Genomic DNA, 17,074 nt, shown 5'->3' with positions numbered 1-17,074 from the left:
TCAGCAAGAATGCCACTGGGGAGTCCCATGGTTCTGCAGCCCCTCCATGCACCTCACCAGTTCAGCCAATGGCATAAAACCAAAATTGGATCCAAAGACTTTATAAATATGAACATATCGAAAGTTCACATAGCCCTGCTGTAAGGTGGCAGTACAAAATCCTTCCATACAAATATGCATGGGATTGTAGGAGCATATTTTAAACTGCGTATTCTCAAGAAACTAGAATGGTTCCCTCAGGGCTTTTCTGCTCTATCACTTACTTACATATTTATATATGCTTTAACTATTAGATAATTTATTTATTCCTATGGCCATTAAATATTTGTGACTTGAAAATCTTTATAAAATATTCTTGAAAAACAATTACTGCATATACTCAGTAACCATTTTTTAAGGTAAAATACTTCAGAGGATTACAAAGATTCAAAATACAAAAAGTTATGTATATAGTGTCTAAAGTATGCTAAGCACTTTACAGGACATTGAAAAAATATAATTCATGCTCAGACTTTATGCTAAAATACTTTTAATGCAAGCAGATGATTGGATAATGCAAGCACAAGCCAGAACTAAATCAGTAAACTTCTATTTTTGTACTGTCATAACTTTAAAATACTTTAAAAAAAATCAATAGTCAAACATTGTTTCTGGACCTTGAATATCAAACATTTGAATCCGAATTAAGTTATTTCTGCAAGCCAGAAATCCTTGAAATGGTGACTTATAGAAGGCTTGGCGCAACTTCTTCAGCATAAATTACAATGTTCATTCAGTCTGAGAGTTTCCTCTCTTGGTTTTGGTACTGAGAGACTTGCCTCTTGTTACAAATTTGGGAATAGTTTCTGGAAAGCCAGTTGGCTAGTTTAACTTGAAATAATATCTGATGGAGGCATAAGATTGATAGGAATTCTTCCATTATACCACTGGGCTGTATTATTTCTATTTTTAGAACTATACACACTAAACTGAAAATGCTCTATCCCATTTACTTTTAGGAGGCTCCCACGTGAAGAGACTGTTCCTGGCATGCAATATCTTACAAAGATATGTTATTTTGCCTCATTAGCTTGACAAACATTCTGATTACAGAACTTAGATTCAGCTGTCTGGCTGTTTTCATTGTGCTCCTAGCAGAAGAGTCATTAAAAAGGTGCTGCTGGAATATTTCACAGAAATTAGATAGGGAAGACACTTACCTCTTCATTTGTTTTGATTTTTGTTTTGTTTTTATATCTTGTTAAAATACTCAAAGTAAATTGGGAGAAATAGGCCTGAAGATGTAACGGGTAAATAACTTTGCAGTCCCAATGTTAATATTCAATGAGTCCTAGCATTTAATGACTATTGTACCATAATTCCTGTAAAACTGGAAACCAAACAAGCAATAATATAGACCAAACCATGGGTGCATAGATAGCCGAGAGAGGAGGGTTTTGGATTCATGAAGTATTTGTTTGCTTGTATGGTCTCTACTTGCAGGCTGGTGCCCCCTTCTCTCTAGACTCAAAATGGATGGTGTGGTAGACTAACTTTAAAATTAAGTGGGGACAGAAGAGAAATGGGAGCTCTTGTCTAATATAAATGATCAGTCATACTTCAATATACAAAGTATGGCAGAAGATAAGTGTTCTCAAACGTAAGATGAAGAGTAATGCACTGAAGTTTCAGTTCACAAATGCAAGGAGTTCATAACGTACACAAGAGGAGCTAGAACTTATGCTGAATGATGGAGACTGATTTTCATAACTGATTATTAATATAGATGTGCAATTAATACAGCAGGGACAGAATGGGAACAAGAGATGGAGGATGTTGTGCTTTACAGCACAAGTATGTACAATTTCAGCAAGATGCAATTTGACAATGAAGCGTGCATTGGTGAAGTTCTGTAGGTGAGAATATAAGAAACGAAAAAACAATAGATAAGTTAGTGTGTATCTACTATGGACCACAGGGACTTGAGGAAAGAAAGAAAGAAATGTATGTATGAGTAGTTGTAGATAACTATGCAAAGGAAGTGATGGAAGCCTTATTACTTGGGACACTTAAAAATGAACAGGACAAAGCACTAGCAAATATATCCTGGGGGAGAATACATCTGTGCTGCCAGACTAAATGATCCCATGAGTCTTTACTATATCTAACTTCTGGGGGATAAATAGGAATCATTGCTCTCCAGGATTGTTTACATAGAAAGGCGGAGGGTCTGGCTGCTTCCATGGCACCATTATCCCCTAACCAAGGGTCTGCACAGGACAAAGCATTGGAAGGGGCTGACTTGGGGCCACAGTTGGGAGTGGGACACAAATCATTTCTTTCCTCTTACTCCCACAGTTCTACAGAGAATACTTGCAAATGGTAGTATAGCGAAATCCGCCTTTGGGAATGTGTCCCTGGGGATCCCAGGATCTGAAGAACTTGGGGGGTTGGACTACCTGCTTCTTCCATGGTGTGGAATGGGAAACCAACCCTTCCCCCTTAATGGATCAATTTGGAGGAAACGCCACAAGGTTTTTCTCCTCAGAAGGTACAATCCTAGCCTATGACTTTATTATTCTAAGATGTACAATTTATTTTTAACGTAGTTAATGTAGATCCTCATTTGTCCCACTTTCATAAACTTCTTATTCCCATTAAAACCTTATTTGTCCCACTTTTCAGCAAAGCTTCTATTAGTAGAATGTAATAATCAGAAGAGTAACTTTTCCCACAGGGAATAATTGCCCCCTGCTGGCAGGAGGCTTCCCTGCAACTGGCTCCCTGCTGATCAGCCATTTGGTGGCTATCAGAGGAAGGAGAGGGGAGTTTCTTGAGATTGCTGCAGTCAGCAACAGGCACTGCCCTCTGCTGCCTCCTGTATCTCCCCTTCAGCTGGCAAAAAGTTGGTTGGGGGGTTATAAATACACTATTAGATTGAATTCTGTCTTTGAACACACATGCATAACTGATACTGATGTCAAGGGATATTGAGGGCAGAATGTGGGCAATGCTGTATAATACCCTATATCTTTCCTTGTATGAAAATAACTGAATATTGGTTGACCTAGGGTCAGGTTCTGATCTCTAACTGGTGTATATCTAGAGTAAATCCATTTAAGCCAGTGGAGTAACTCCAGTCTTATACTAGTGTAACTGAGATCAGAATGTACTCCTCTCCTCACTTCTCTTCTCCCACACCCTCATTATCTCCTACAGGCAGATGGCTAAAGGAAATGCAGACGTTACAAGCTGGAGACTCATTTCCTTTTGTATGATACTCCTGGGTGGCTTGCAGTCACTGCAGATTTTAAACAGCCAAAATCCTCCACAAAGAACAAAATTATGTTCAAAATCAAAAGCAGCCCTTACTTCTATGAGAGGTCTTTTACCGTCTTTACTCCTACAAGTAGGCTTGTTGCAACTTATTGAACTTCTGGGGAAGGAGGGGCTATTTGAGTGAGTAAGCCTGCAGGATCAGGCCCTAAATAAGAAAATAAACCCAGAAAAGACTTAATTGTTTGGCAGTCAATCTGAATGTCACAATGAATGATGTTTCTAAGGCCTTTTCTGAAGTGCAGTCCAGGTACATTATGCACCCAAGTGCTGTTTAGCATGCTCGATAAAACACTTAGCTTCAACTCAGATCAAAATTCTTGACAATCAATCAACTATCCTTTTTCCAGCTTCTTATTGTTCAAGCAACGGTATAACTGATTTATATGGAAAGTATATATTAAGGAGGTTGGGTCTTGTCTCCACACAAACTTACACCACTTTAACTAAAGTTGTGATTTTTTTTTATGTAGATAATTTTTCTTAATTCAGTTTGAGTTACTTATTTCAATTTAATGTAAAGAGGTAAAAGAAGTGGATTAAGTTAAATTGAAGTAAGCCATTACACACATTGAATCTATTTCCCATGTTAAGTATCCTCACACCTTCTTGTCAAATTATCTGAAATGGGCTATCTTGATTATCACTACAAAAGTTTTTTTTTTCTCCTGCTGATAACAGCTCATCTTAATTAATTAGCCCCTTAGAGTGGGTAGGGCAACTCCCACCTTTTCATGTTCTCTGTATGTGTGTGTGTGTGTATATATAATCTCCTCATTATCTGTTCCATTCTATGCAGCCGATGAAGTGGGCTGTGTTGTCAGAGGCTACCGGTGTGGTGCTTCTGCTTTCTCCTGTTGATATCACTCGGCTGCGTGCGTGTGTTCCCTCTGTGTGCTGCCCCAGCTCTGCGCAGATAGCTGACACAGCAGACCCGACGAGAACCCCCAATGACCACAGAATCTAGTAAGGTACAAAGGCACCTCGGCCAGGTTTATTGCGATCTTGGACACAATTGCAGTTCCCCGTAGATTACTTAGTCTACCGGGCATACTACTAATAGATGCCTCTTGGCAAGGACCCGGCTCAGTGGCGGGACTTTCCACTGCCCCCATGGCCGGACAAAGACACCACCCCAGGGATACATTTTTATACACAGGTACAAACAAGTTACACATCACTCCTGACGTATTGAGGTGCAACCCCTCTTCGTAGCAAGGTACAACCCCTTTACGTAATAAGGTGCCGCCTCGCACCTTGTACCTGTTGGTTCGATCAAAACAACTCTATCCATCATTTTACCCTTTTGCCCCTGTCATTGGGATGTAGGGTGACCAGACAGCAAGTGTGAAAAATCGGGACAGGTGGTGTGTGTGTGTGGGGGGGTAATAGAAACCTATATAAGAAAAAGACCCAAAAATCGGGACTGTCCCTATAAAATCGGGACATCTGGTCACCCTATTGGGATGGGTCGGTCTGTTCCCTGTTATCTATGGAATGTTCTGGTTATAGTGTATCTTGGTACCATGTTTATACTGTAACTATGCTAAATGAATATGTATTTCTGCAACATCAGCCCTTTCCTTGCCAACTTCTGTGAGCAGGGCCTGCCTCTTGCTCACAGCTTAACTTTGCTTCATATTAGCGAAGTTTTGACCATTACTTTAGTTCAGGCCTCATACTGGGCCTTCATTAGGCCTTTACTTTACTACATTGCCTTCACGTACTACAGGCTGTAGCCCATGAAAGCTTATGCTCTAATAAATTTGTTAGTCTCTAAGGTGCCACAAGTACTCCTGTTCTTCAAACCACTAAGTGTCTACACAGAGCTTTACAAAATTGGTTTAAAAACTGAGTTAAATTTGAACTGGTGTAATTTCTGTGTTCTGACAAGGCCTCAAAGTTTTCAATCACAGTTAGCAATATCTACTGCTGCAAATGATTAACTCATAAGACTATTTGTTTTATCTTTTGTAATCCCCTTACAAAAGCATCCCCGAGCAATCTCTTTATGTGCTCAGCAATCTGTACATTCCTATGACGGATGGCTTGGTCTGTCTTACAAATAGGTTTCAAATAAATCCGCACTGAACAGATCACTCTACATCTGAACCAAGTCTTAGACATGGCTTAGACAAGTCAGCTCTGTCTTCTGCCATTGCCCCCGCATATGCTGAATTTATGAGAAGTCCTCAGCTGTGGTTTGGGTCACCACTCATAACTTCCATCTTCTGTGTGAAAACAGGCATGCCATGTAACCATTCCCAGGCTTGGTGTAAGAAAGGGAGCTGTGATTATTCACTGACTCATAGACAAAGTGAGTACAGAAGTGTAAGACATGGGAATGAGACAGTGACATGGACTGAAAAGAGTCCAAGATCAGTAAACTTAGTGAGAATGATGCTACTAGCATAGGATCAGAGATGGGTCAGCTCCTGCTTTGGTGGGAAAGTGAGAGCTAACGGGGCCTCCTTCCTTTGGGCCCACCTTGCAGAGACCAGCCAAAGCTGTAACCTGAGTGGAAGGACTGGTCCTGACTAACACCACTAAACCACAAAGGGGTACAGGAGGAAGGGAGCCAGGGATTCACCCCCTGGCACCAGCCAGCAGAGCTGGCCAACCACAGAGCGGAATGCATGCTGTATTTAATGGGAGTAGCAGCAGGAGATATGCTCATCTCACCGGGGAGCTTCGGGGGTCTTCCCCATCCTGAACACAGGCCCATGCCTGCTGATGCAGTAGTATGGTTAAATCTAGTTAGAAACAAGGTAGTTGTCATCTTATTCTGTGTGTAACTTTTAATTTACTCAAGTGGGACGAATAGTGAGAATTCTTTACAGAGTAAAGAGAAAAAGATAAGCAGCAATATCCTAGAAACTGAACATGCTAAAATTAGACCAAGCGGGAACTCTAATGTGCTTAATCCTAATGTACAGTTCAACACACACATTCCTTTAGAAGTCAAATTCCTTTCTCAGGCACCAACAAACATATAGCTTGCACAAAGTGACTAATTGACTGGGTAAACAGTCATATAATAGTTAGGGAGAAATTTTAGCCCTTTAACAACATTTTTCTATATACACCTCTACCCCAATATAACGCGACCCGATATAACATGAATTCGGATATAATGCTGTAAAGCAGTGCTCTGGGGGGGGGGGACAGGCGCACGGGGGGCTTCACACTCCGGTGGAGCAAAGCAAGTTCGATATAACACGGTTTCACCTATAACGCAGTAAGATTTTTTTGGATCCCGAGAACAGCATTATATCGGGGTAGAGGTGTAGTAACATTTGCCCAAATGACTTCTACAGTAATATAGTAAAGGTCAGGATAAGTTCCTCAGCATGGAAGAACTATGTTTCCTTGCATTGCATGGAAGACTGGGAGGTGTACAAGCAGACATACAGGAAGACTATGCTTTCCTCTGCAAAACTAGCCTAAAAATCTTAATCTACTCTGCATAAATCAGCACAGGAGTAGGTTTAGGATGGAATAAGTGATGAGCATGGGTGTGGGCAGTGACTCTATGATATATGGCTCCACTGATCAATAAGGCCCTGGTTCAGCAAGGTTTTTAAACACAAGCCTAACTGTAAGCATATAAGTAGTCCATTGGTTTCAAAGGCACATGCTAAGTACCTTACTAAATTGGGGGCCTCACTGCTGTGTAGGGACTGAAAGCCCAAGGACTGAATAGCAGCAGTGGATTACTGGGGGTTGACTGTGCTCTTTGTGCCAGTCTGGGAGTTAAAATCCATCCCCACGAATCCCTGTATAATTCCTGTGTACAAAACTTGTTTATTCAAGTGTGTGTGTAGAATCACATAAATGTAGTGCTGGAAGAGACTTTGAGAAGTCCTCTTGTCTATGTCCTCTTTATAACAGTCCTTAACATGTTTGAAGACTGTTATCAGGCCCCTCCTCAATTGTCTTTTCTCAAGATTAAACATGTCAGTTCTTTAACTTTCTTCATAGGTCATATTTTCTAAACATTTTATCATTGTTGTAAAGATGTAAATTTGTTCACATCTTGCTTAAAGTGTGGCACCCAAAACTGGACAGAATAGACCAGCTGAGGACTCACCAGAGCTGAGTAGAGTGGAACATTCCTGCTAATACACCCAAGAATATTAGCCTGTTCTGCAACTTCAACCCACTGTTGATGTACATTCAATTTGTGATCCACTGTAACCTCCTAAGATCCTTTTCAGCAGTACTACTGCCTACCCAGTTATTCCCCATGTTGTATTTGTGGATTTGAATTTTCCTTCTGAAGTGTAGCACTTTGCACTTGTCTTTGTTGAATTTCATCTTGTTGATTTCAGGCCTATTCTGAATATATATATATGGGAGGGAGAGAGAGAGACACACACACCATAGAGTTTACTATTGTATGGATTCATTTATTTTATATTGTCAGTAAACTGTGTCAAAGCTTACTGTATAGATCATGTGTCATAATATTGGTCATTTGGGGCTCCTTTCATATTTGTCCTTGGACTTTTAAAACTTAGTAAATGCTTGGGAATAAGACCAGTGCTGAGAATGTGGGAAGCATTAGAAATGAGACAAACTTTAAAAAGACAGAAAAAATCCCATGGAAAAATAACGAGATAAATGCTGCAGCAGAATTTCATGTCATTTCTGACAGAGCTAGGGACACCTGGCATTTTTGATCATAGAAAAGCAGGAGAAATGTTTCAGACTAAAGTACTGTAAAATTATGCATTTGACTAATTCTTTACTTGATCAATGAAAGTATACTTTGTGCCAAGGTCAAGAGTTAAATAGACATTTGTGTAAAATCAATCATTTACTTCCAAAAATATGATTATTTAAACATTCTGCAGTGGAGAAGTGAAATGTAATCCCAGTTATATAAGTAAGAAGGCCAAATCTCAGGTTGGTTTGTTTTTTAAAACAAAAAACAAGCACCCATTGGGAGCTAGATGCTAACTCTAAAAGTGTATGGATTGTTCTCTTGGCATTGTTCAGTGACTGTTTAGGAGAAGACATCTGTTGCTAGGTTCTAACAGCTATCTTTCACCAGTTTTTTCTGAAGATCAGAAAATTCTATTTGTGAATTGATGCAGAAGCAGAGAAGGCTCTGTTAATCCCCAACAGGTGGATTTATGTTTGCATGAGACAACTTCTGTGGGTATGAAAGGTAGCAAATCAGTGTGTGCAATGTTTTAATCTTTCATTATATCTATATCTCATCAAAAGCTGGAGACCTTGACCTTATCTGCCCCAACCAATGTGTTTTCTCCCTTCCCTCTGCAGCTCCCAAAGGTCAAGAGACTAAAAATTCAAACTAATCATAGTAAGGATTAACTACTAGGAGCATGTCATATTTATGTGATATGACTGCAGGCATGTTTTGTTGAAATGACTGAACTTTTTGTTTTTTACTTTCTTCCTTGGTAAGCTGCTTTTCACCAATGGCTTCCACTTCTCTTACTCCGCTTCTAATCAAAAATGGTTGTAAATGTTGTTGTTCTTTTCCCTTGTGATCTATAAGCCTGCTCTGAATGCGACAGATATACCAAAGGGAATAAAGATCAGGAGGAAACTGAATCTGCTAAGGCCAATAGGTATTTAATAACAGCGTTGTAGACATACAGTACTCAAACTTATGGAAAACCTGATTGAAAGTTAGGAGACTAGATGCTGCAGCAAACGATAATGTAGTTTACCTTGGAGTTTTATGAAGTTTCAAATATACCTCATCCAAGAGGTGGCTATTTGAGTAAAAATCCTAAATAATAGTTTTGTAGGCTATACCAAAAAAGACTTCCCCGCCCCTCCCCCCCCCAAAAGTCTTCAAATTGCTTGAAAGTCATCACATGCTCATCGTATGCAAGGTGAAAATAAGATAAAAACACACTTTCACTTAAGGGGCAGCTTTAAAATTAGGATCTGAAGCTAAATATTTAGGAAGTGCAGAGCATAGTTTTGGTTCAGTTCTGGATAGTGAAATGTATTTCTTTCCTTTTTAAAAAGGGAGCTTCAGTACAGAGTGCCTCAGATCCTGGGAATTACTAGTCTGTTAAATAACTAAAGTTATCATTTCATTTCAAATAATATGAAGCCTAAAAGTCTTTGAATAATCTGTAGCTATCATTAAAATTGTTACTTGGATAACAAACATAAATGTAAGATGGTTTAGATCCAAATGATATTATAGAACTCTCTGCTTCTTGGGACCGGCAATTTCATTTTTATATCTTTACTCCTTTCAATGCCATAAGCCTTCAGAGTTGTAGGCCTGGTCTACACTAGAAACTTACTTCGGTATAGCTGTATCTCTCAGGGGTGTGTGGAAAAACCCACATCCTGAGAGATGTAGCTTTACAGAAATAAGTTCCTAGTGTAGAACAGTGCTAGGTCAAAGGAAGAATTCTTCCATCAACCTAGCTACCGCCTCTCAGGCAAGTAGATTACCTATGCCGATGGGAGAAGCTCTCCCATTAGTGTGGGTAGTGAAGTGCTACACTGAAACGCTACAGTGGCTGCAGTATTTCAAGTGTTGACAAGCCTGTATTTTAAATTATTCCATTAGTGTGATTTTTAAAATTTAGCGAAACATTTTATTTGGAAAAGCAGTATCGTCATAGCTGTGTTGGTCCCAGGATATTAGAGGGCAAGGTGGGCAAGGTAATATCTTTTATTGGGCCAACTTCTGTGGGTGAGAGAGATCAGCTTTCGAGCCAGATAGAGCTTCTTTTCCAGACCTCAAGTAGTGCTCTGTGTGGCTTGTTTCTCTCACCCACAGAAGTTGGTCCAATAAAAGATATTACCTCACCCACTTTGTCTCTTTTATTTTAAAATGGTCATTATTGTTAGATCAAGGATTCATAGTCTTGTGGTTTAATTATGACTTTCGGAGACTATAAGAACTGCCCACCCCACCCCCCAATTTTCCCATGAGGTCGTGCATTTCCTTAATTAATATTTGCAAGACCACATTCTTAAAATGGCCTCATCATGGTTTCTAAATTCATGCATGCAAATCAGACAGATGGACATCAACTAGGATTTGTGCATGCAAATGTGGGTATGCATAGCCTATTTGCATATGCAAATTCAATCATAATTGTACATGCAAATGAGCATCTGCTAATGAAGAAGCTATTTTATGGAGTCTTCAGGTAAGACAATATAAATCCACTAACTATCCCTTACTTTCATTCCTAACCCAGCCCCTGAGAAAGAGACATCCATGCTCTCCTGTGGAGCTACTCAATTGAATCATAGAATCATAGAATATCAGGGTTGGAAGGGACCTCAGGAGGTCATCTAGGCCAACCCCCTGCTCAAAGCAGGACCAATTCCCAACTAAATCATCCCAGCCAGGGCTTTGTCAAGCTGGGCCTTAAAAACCTCCAAGGAAGGAGACTCCACCACCTCCCTAGGTAATGCATTCCAGTGCTTCACCACCCTCCTAGTGAAATAGTGTTTCCTAATATCCAACCTGGACCTCCCCCACTGCAACTTGAGACCATTGCTCCTTGTTCTGTCATCTGCCACCACTGAGAACAGCCGAGCTCCCTCCTCTTTGGAACCCCCCTTCAGGTAGTTGAAGGCTGCAAATCAAATCCCCCCTCATTCTTCTCTTCTGGAGACTAAACAATCCCAGTTCCCTCAGCCTCTCCTCATAAGTCATGTGCTCCAGACCCCTAATCATTTTTGTTGCCCTCCGCTGGACTCTTTCCAATTTTTCCACATCCTTCTTGTAGTGTGGGGCCCAAAACAGGACACAGTATTCCAGATGAGACCTCACCAATGTCGAATAAAGGGGAACGATCACGTTCCTTGATCTGCTGGCAATGCCCCTACTTATACAGCCCAAAATGCCGTTAGCCTTCTTGGCAACAAGAGCACACTGTTGACTCATATCCAGCTTCTCGTCCACTGTGACCCCTTGATCCTTTTCTGCAGAACTGCTACCTAGCCATTCGGTCCCTAGTCTGTAGCAGTGCATGGGATTCTTCCGTCCTAAGTGCAGGACTCTGCACTTGTCCTTGTTGAATCTCATCAGGTTTTTTTTGGCCCAATCCTCTAATTTGTCTAGGTCCCTCTGTATCCGATCCCTACCCTCTAGTGTATCTACCATGCCTCCTAGTTTAGTGTCATCTGCAAACTTGCTGAGAGTGCAGTCCACACCATCCTCCAGATCATTAATAAAGATATTAAACAAAACCGGCCCCAGGGCCGACCCTTGGGGCACTCCGCTTGAAACCGGCTGCCAACTAGACATGGAGCCATTGATCACTACCCGTTGAGCCCGACGATCTAGCCAGCTTTCTATCCACCTTACAGTCCATTCATCCAGCCCATACTTCTTTAACTTGGCGGCAAGAATACTGTGAGAGACCGTATCAAAAGCTTTGCTAAAGTCAAAGAATAACACATCCACTGCTTTCCCCTCATCCACAGAGCCAGTTATCTCATCATAGAAGGCAATTAGGTTAGTCAGGCACGACTTCCCCTTGGTGAATCCATGCTGACTGTTCCTGATCACTTTCCTCTCCTCTAAGTGTTTCATAATTGATTCCTTGAGGACCTGCTGCATGATTTTTCCAGGGACTGAGGTGAGGCTGACTGGCCTGTAGTTCCCCGGATCCTCCTTCTTCCCTTTTTTAAAGATGGGCACTACATTAGCCTTTTTCCAGTCATCCGGGACCTCCCCCGATCGCCATGAGTTTTCAAAAATAATGGCTAATGGCTCTGCAATCTCATCCGCCAACTCCTTTAGCACCCTCGGATGCAGTGCATCCGGCCCCATGGACTTGTGCACATCCAGTTTTTCTAAATAGTCCCAAACCACTTAGTCCACAATCTCCCTATTAGTCCCCAATCTCTCAACTCCCTCCCTCTTTCCCCCATGCTTATCATTAAAACTATATATGGTTTTAAAAAACCGGATGAAACTTTTTCTAAAAATAAAAGGTTGTGGGTTTTCTTTTTTTTAGACCACACTGAATTTTTTTCATAAATTAACAAACAATAATAATAAGTAACATTTTGGCTTAAAAATTGTGTTCCAATTCAGTTTTTGGTTTTCAAAAACTGGGGAAAAAATTACCCAAATCACTTCTTAAACACCTAAAGTTTTGTTGAAAAGCCTGAACATTTTCACACACAACTTTTTTTTAAAGTTACCACAAAAATAAGTAATATTTTACCAGCTCTAATTAACAGTGCCTCTTGTAGGTAGATCTACATCATAAAAAATAAACATAAACAAATAAGGGTGTGCTGGGACAGTCTGGGGAAGGAGTGGAGGCTGAGAAGAGCAGCAAGGTCAAGAGTGTGGAGGAGTAAGGAATATGCTCTAGCAAGCCCTCTGGTACCCTACCTTGTCTAATCCTGGAGCCCCCTTATGACCCGAGATTCTGCACGCTTTCAGAAACAGTCCTGCAGCCTGTAAGAAATTATCCCCTTGACTGGAATTAAACATACAAGGTACATCAAAATAACCAATCTCAGAACATCAGCAGCACACAGCTGGTCGTGGGGGGACCAGCATCAAACTTTTTTTTATAGAGGATAAGGAGAAATTATAGACCTTATTCACAAGAAAGAGGGATCAGAATCTAGAATGAAACCTGTTATTCAGAAACCTGATTTTTTGCAGTCCTTCCTCATGCAAAACTCCTATTGACCCTAAGCATGCAAGAGGGGTACTGGATCAGGCCGTCAGAAAGGAAAAACAGAGACCTAAGGCAATGATAAACTGATCAGCTTTGCTCATTTAAACAAAAGATAAACATATCAAATGCATGCCAATTACTGTCCAAACGGCTTTCAAAACAACAATTTTACATGGCTCTCTATAATTGGATTGTACATCAAAGTTATTGAACTGTCAAAAGTCAATGAAACACTGGCTGAGGAAGGTCCCCAGGAACAAACTCTGCAATTAGCACATCCTGTTTATAGTTTGCATTCTGTTTTCCAATCTGAGCTATTGTTAGCAGCTTGTTTAGTTGGGGAAAAGTTTACGTTTAGGACCAGATTGTGCCCGGCCCTTGAGAGGTTGCAAAGAGCTTTTGCCATTTGCATCTTCTACACAGGGACCTGGCACATTGCATCCTGTGCTTTGAATACAGGACTGCACCTCACTGTGCCAAAGTGGCAAGGAGGAGACAGGGCCTCTTTTATAGACTAGACAGTGGAACTGGAACTGGCTGTCTGCAGAAGGGAGAGCATGCTGAACAGAACTGGGTGAATAACCAACTTTTTGGTTCATATGCAATTTGGGTAAAACAATGTGTTTCAACAAAATTGAAATGTTGTGATTTGATTTTGAGCATTTATAGGTTTTAAAAAAACTAAAGGAGATTTTTGAAACAAAATAGTTTCAAACTGAAAAACTGAAGTATTTCATTTCAAAAAAAGAAGAAAATGAAACATTTAGACTCTTCACCAAATTGTTGGTTTAGAGGGAAGAGGAAAAAAAATTCTGAAGTTGATATGGATTGTGCAATGTTTTGGTATTCCCAAAATCTGCGTTCTTCCCCCTTCCCGCCCCAACGCCCTCCCCCCCCAAAAAGGGCTAGTGTGAAATCTTGCAATCCTAGGCTGAAGGGAATTTTCCCCCACTCCCCAAAGCTCCCCCAAAAATAGTGTGGTTTCATGCAGCCCTGTTAAGGGCCTGTGGCTTGATGGCGCAATCTGGATCCTAGTGTGCATGAAAATCATTACTAATTATTTAACTGTTCCCAGGTTAATAGAAGTCAAAGCAAGGAAGTGAGATTTAGACTCAAAAATGTCAGTGTCTTTTTCGCTGTATCAGCTTGTTCCCAAAGGACAGCTCAGTGGGCAAAAGTAGCACCTTCAAAGAACAAAATTAGACTCCACATGAAATCTATTTATACTCACTGTGTCCAACCTACAGATAAGACATTTGACAACAACTGAATGCTACAGATCCCTCTCATCCAATATCCTTATTCATACAAGGGTTCCTGTTTTATTTGTTTGCTTACTGTAGGATGGTGACCATATAAAACAATGGTTTGCAATTGGCTCTTGATAGATCCTCTTAAAGGTATGCTCCCTGCGGAACATAATGATAAATAAACATTAACATAATAGAGTGTCAAGTACTTATAACCAACCTGCTTACTAAACTAAGTGCTCAATTAGTCCTTGAGGTTCCCTGTGCTGTCACATCTGCCTGTGGGTCTCCCAGGAAATACTGGCACCTTTGCAGACAGGAGGGGGCAAGTCCACTTTTTGTAGTTGTTCCATGTGCTGGGTCTCTGTCTCACCCTGCTGTGATCGTTACCTGTCTGTGACCTCTTGGGCAAAATGGCAGTGTCAGTTACCCTTACCAGTTCCTTATCTCCAGCTCTTCTGGGATTTGGAGAAGTTGTCACCTATTTCTTTGGAGTAGGTGTCCATTTGGTGTGATAACCTCATACATCCATAGACAACTTCTTGTGACACCACTGCTGGTTGTGATGATTGTTTTCCAGAGAACAGATTTTTCCTGTGTCACCAACAAGGGCTCTTTCCCTTGACTTAGCTTGTAGTTTTGGTATCAGTGACAAGCCTAAACAGCTTCCTCAGTGTTGCTGTTCAGTATAAAACATATACCCCAGATTCCTCCTACTTCCTGTCCTCTAAATTCCTCCTGCCTCTTGCACATCCCTGTACATGTCCCAAATCTCTCCTACCTGTCCGCCACACTTTTCTCTGTCCACACCTGCCACACTTTGCCCAGCACACATGCACCAGTTTCTTCCATCCTCCTTCAAATGCACACCCCTAGTTTCCCCCCTCCTATCCTCTTTGTTGAGTAGATCTGATGCAGCAAGTAGCTTTTTGAAAATAACTACACCTCTACCCCGATATAACGCTGTCCTCAGGAGCCAAAAAATCTTATCGCATTATTGGTGAAACCACGTTATATCGAACTTGCTTTGATCCGCCGGAGTGCACAGCCCCCCCCCCCCCCCCCCCCGGAACGCTGCGTTACCGCGTTATATCCGAATTCATTTTATATCGGGCCGCATTATATTGGGGTAGAGGTGTATTTAGGATTAAGAGTCACTTTTTATCATTATTTTTCATAACTGAAAGCTTGTCAGCAGAGACTCATGCATAAAAATCTCCATCAAGGAAGATTCTTTCAAAGTGGCTGCCAACTCCCATTGATCTCAGTGGGACTGAGATCACAGCTGTCCTCATTTAAAGTGCCCTCTGAAAATGGCAGCCACTTTCTACTGTTTCCAGTGAGTGTGAAGTGAGCAGCCACCTTTATTAACAGCAGCCTGGTTGCTCAGTCTCATTGGGATGAATGGGAAATGGCAACCCTTTTTCAAAGAGGGCAGTTCTTTGTGCCATTCTCTCTTCTAGGACATTATTGGGCAGCACTGCTGAAGAAGCTTTCAGTTATGAAGAATAAAGGGGAAATTACCATTACTTCTTTAAAATAAATAGCCTTCAAATGGATCTCTGATGGATAAAATGTCAGTGAGTTTTATAAGAGATTTCTGAAGCATCATTTAGGACGAAAAATGGTGCTAAACTTCGTAAAGGGCCCAATTTTAAATTAGTTTCCACTCTTACTCTTAAACAAATTTAATTGTAAAGTCTCAGAAAATTCATTCAGTATTCAAAAAGTACTGTAATTTGGGGGCAAATATACTGTGTTCTTCATACACAACAAAAAAGTTGAATTTCTGCATTGTGTAAAATTCAACTCCACCTTTATTATGGAACAGTAAGTGATGCTTCCATAATACGCTGCTGAGTTGCTCGTTTTTCTCAGTTAAATATTTTCACTAAATTTGTGTAGCAAAAAATAACCATAAGAGGCCACTGTAGAAAGGGAAAAGCCCTGCAAAGCTTCACAAGCCCAGAGGCCACGTCTACACTACAAAGTTCAGTTATGTTGGTGTAGGGCTGCCAAGTTTGTGTATCATGTGGGTGTGTGCACACTTGGTGGCTTGCATTGGCCCTGTGCTGTACCCACCAGAAGTGCATCAACATTAAGTGTGGTGCATACCAGGTGGGTATCCCAGTGTGCCACATGCTGTTGTCTGGCACAATGCCAGATGGAACACATGTGCAGTACTTTGTGATAATAGCGATTCACCCAGGGATTTCTGGGAGTTCTCAATCAAGTTCCCACCATGCTGTTTTCTCCATCCTGTAATTTTTCACTCCCACAGTCCCATGTGGTGCCTCTCTGTCTCCATCATCACTCTGACAGAAGCATTGATCCTCCAGAGCTTGTAACAGTTCTCATGAGAATTGCTGATACATGATGCATGATTATCCAGTATTTGTAGCAGTGCTCCCTCAAGCTCCACAAAGAGGACTGTGACAAGGAAGATGCGGAGATCTTTGAACAGAATAACTGGATGCTGATGAACATAGCAGAAGGAAAAAAATAATAATTCCATATAGTGGAGTGCCGGTTCTGGGCCTGAGAAACAAGCACTGACTAATTGGATTTCATCGTAATGCATGTTTGGGATGATGAAAGGTGGCTGCACAACTTTCAGATGCAAAAGTTCCTAGATCTGTGTGCCAAGCCCACCCCAGCCTTCTGGCACAAGGATGAGAGCTGTATGGACATCTGGGAAGCGAGTGGAAACTTGCAACACCAGCTTTCTGCTTGTCAATGGGCAATCATTTTGGAGTTGGAAAATCCACAGTGGGAGGCTATTGTGATCCAAGTGTGAAATGCCATTAAATGTCTCCTGCTACACAGAACTGTTACTCTTGGCAATGT

General features: G+C 41.1%; 1 long non-coding RNA gene across 1 annotated transcript in view; it reads left to right on the top strand.

Annotated features, from left to right (window-relative positions):
- Window positions 1-1,149: 1,149 nt before the first annotated feature.
- LOC135973662 (uncharacterized) overlaps window positions 1,150-17,074 on the top strand; it is an 85,894-nt gene continuing 69,969 nt past the window's right edge. The window contains exon 1 of the long non-coding RNA XR_010590604.1: window positions 1,150-2,530. This is a non-coding gene — a long non-coding RNA (uncharacterized LOC135973662). The remainder of the gene's footprint in view (window positions 2,531-17,074) is intronic.

Source organism: Chrysemys picta, chromosome 9 (genome assembly GCF_011386835.1).
Source record: "Chrysemys picta bellii isolate R12L10 chromosome 9, ASM1138683v2, whole genome shotgun sequence".
NCBI classification, from domain to species: domain Eukaryota; kingdom Metazoa; phylum Chordata; order Testudines; family Emydidae; genus Chrysemys; species Chrysemys picta.
This window is presented reverse-complemented; position numbering and strand designations above follow the sequence as displayed.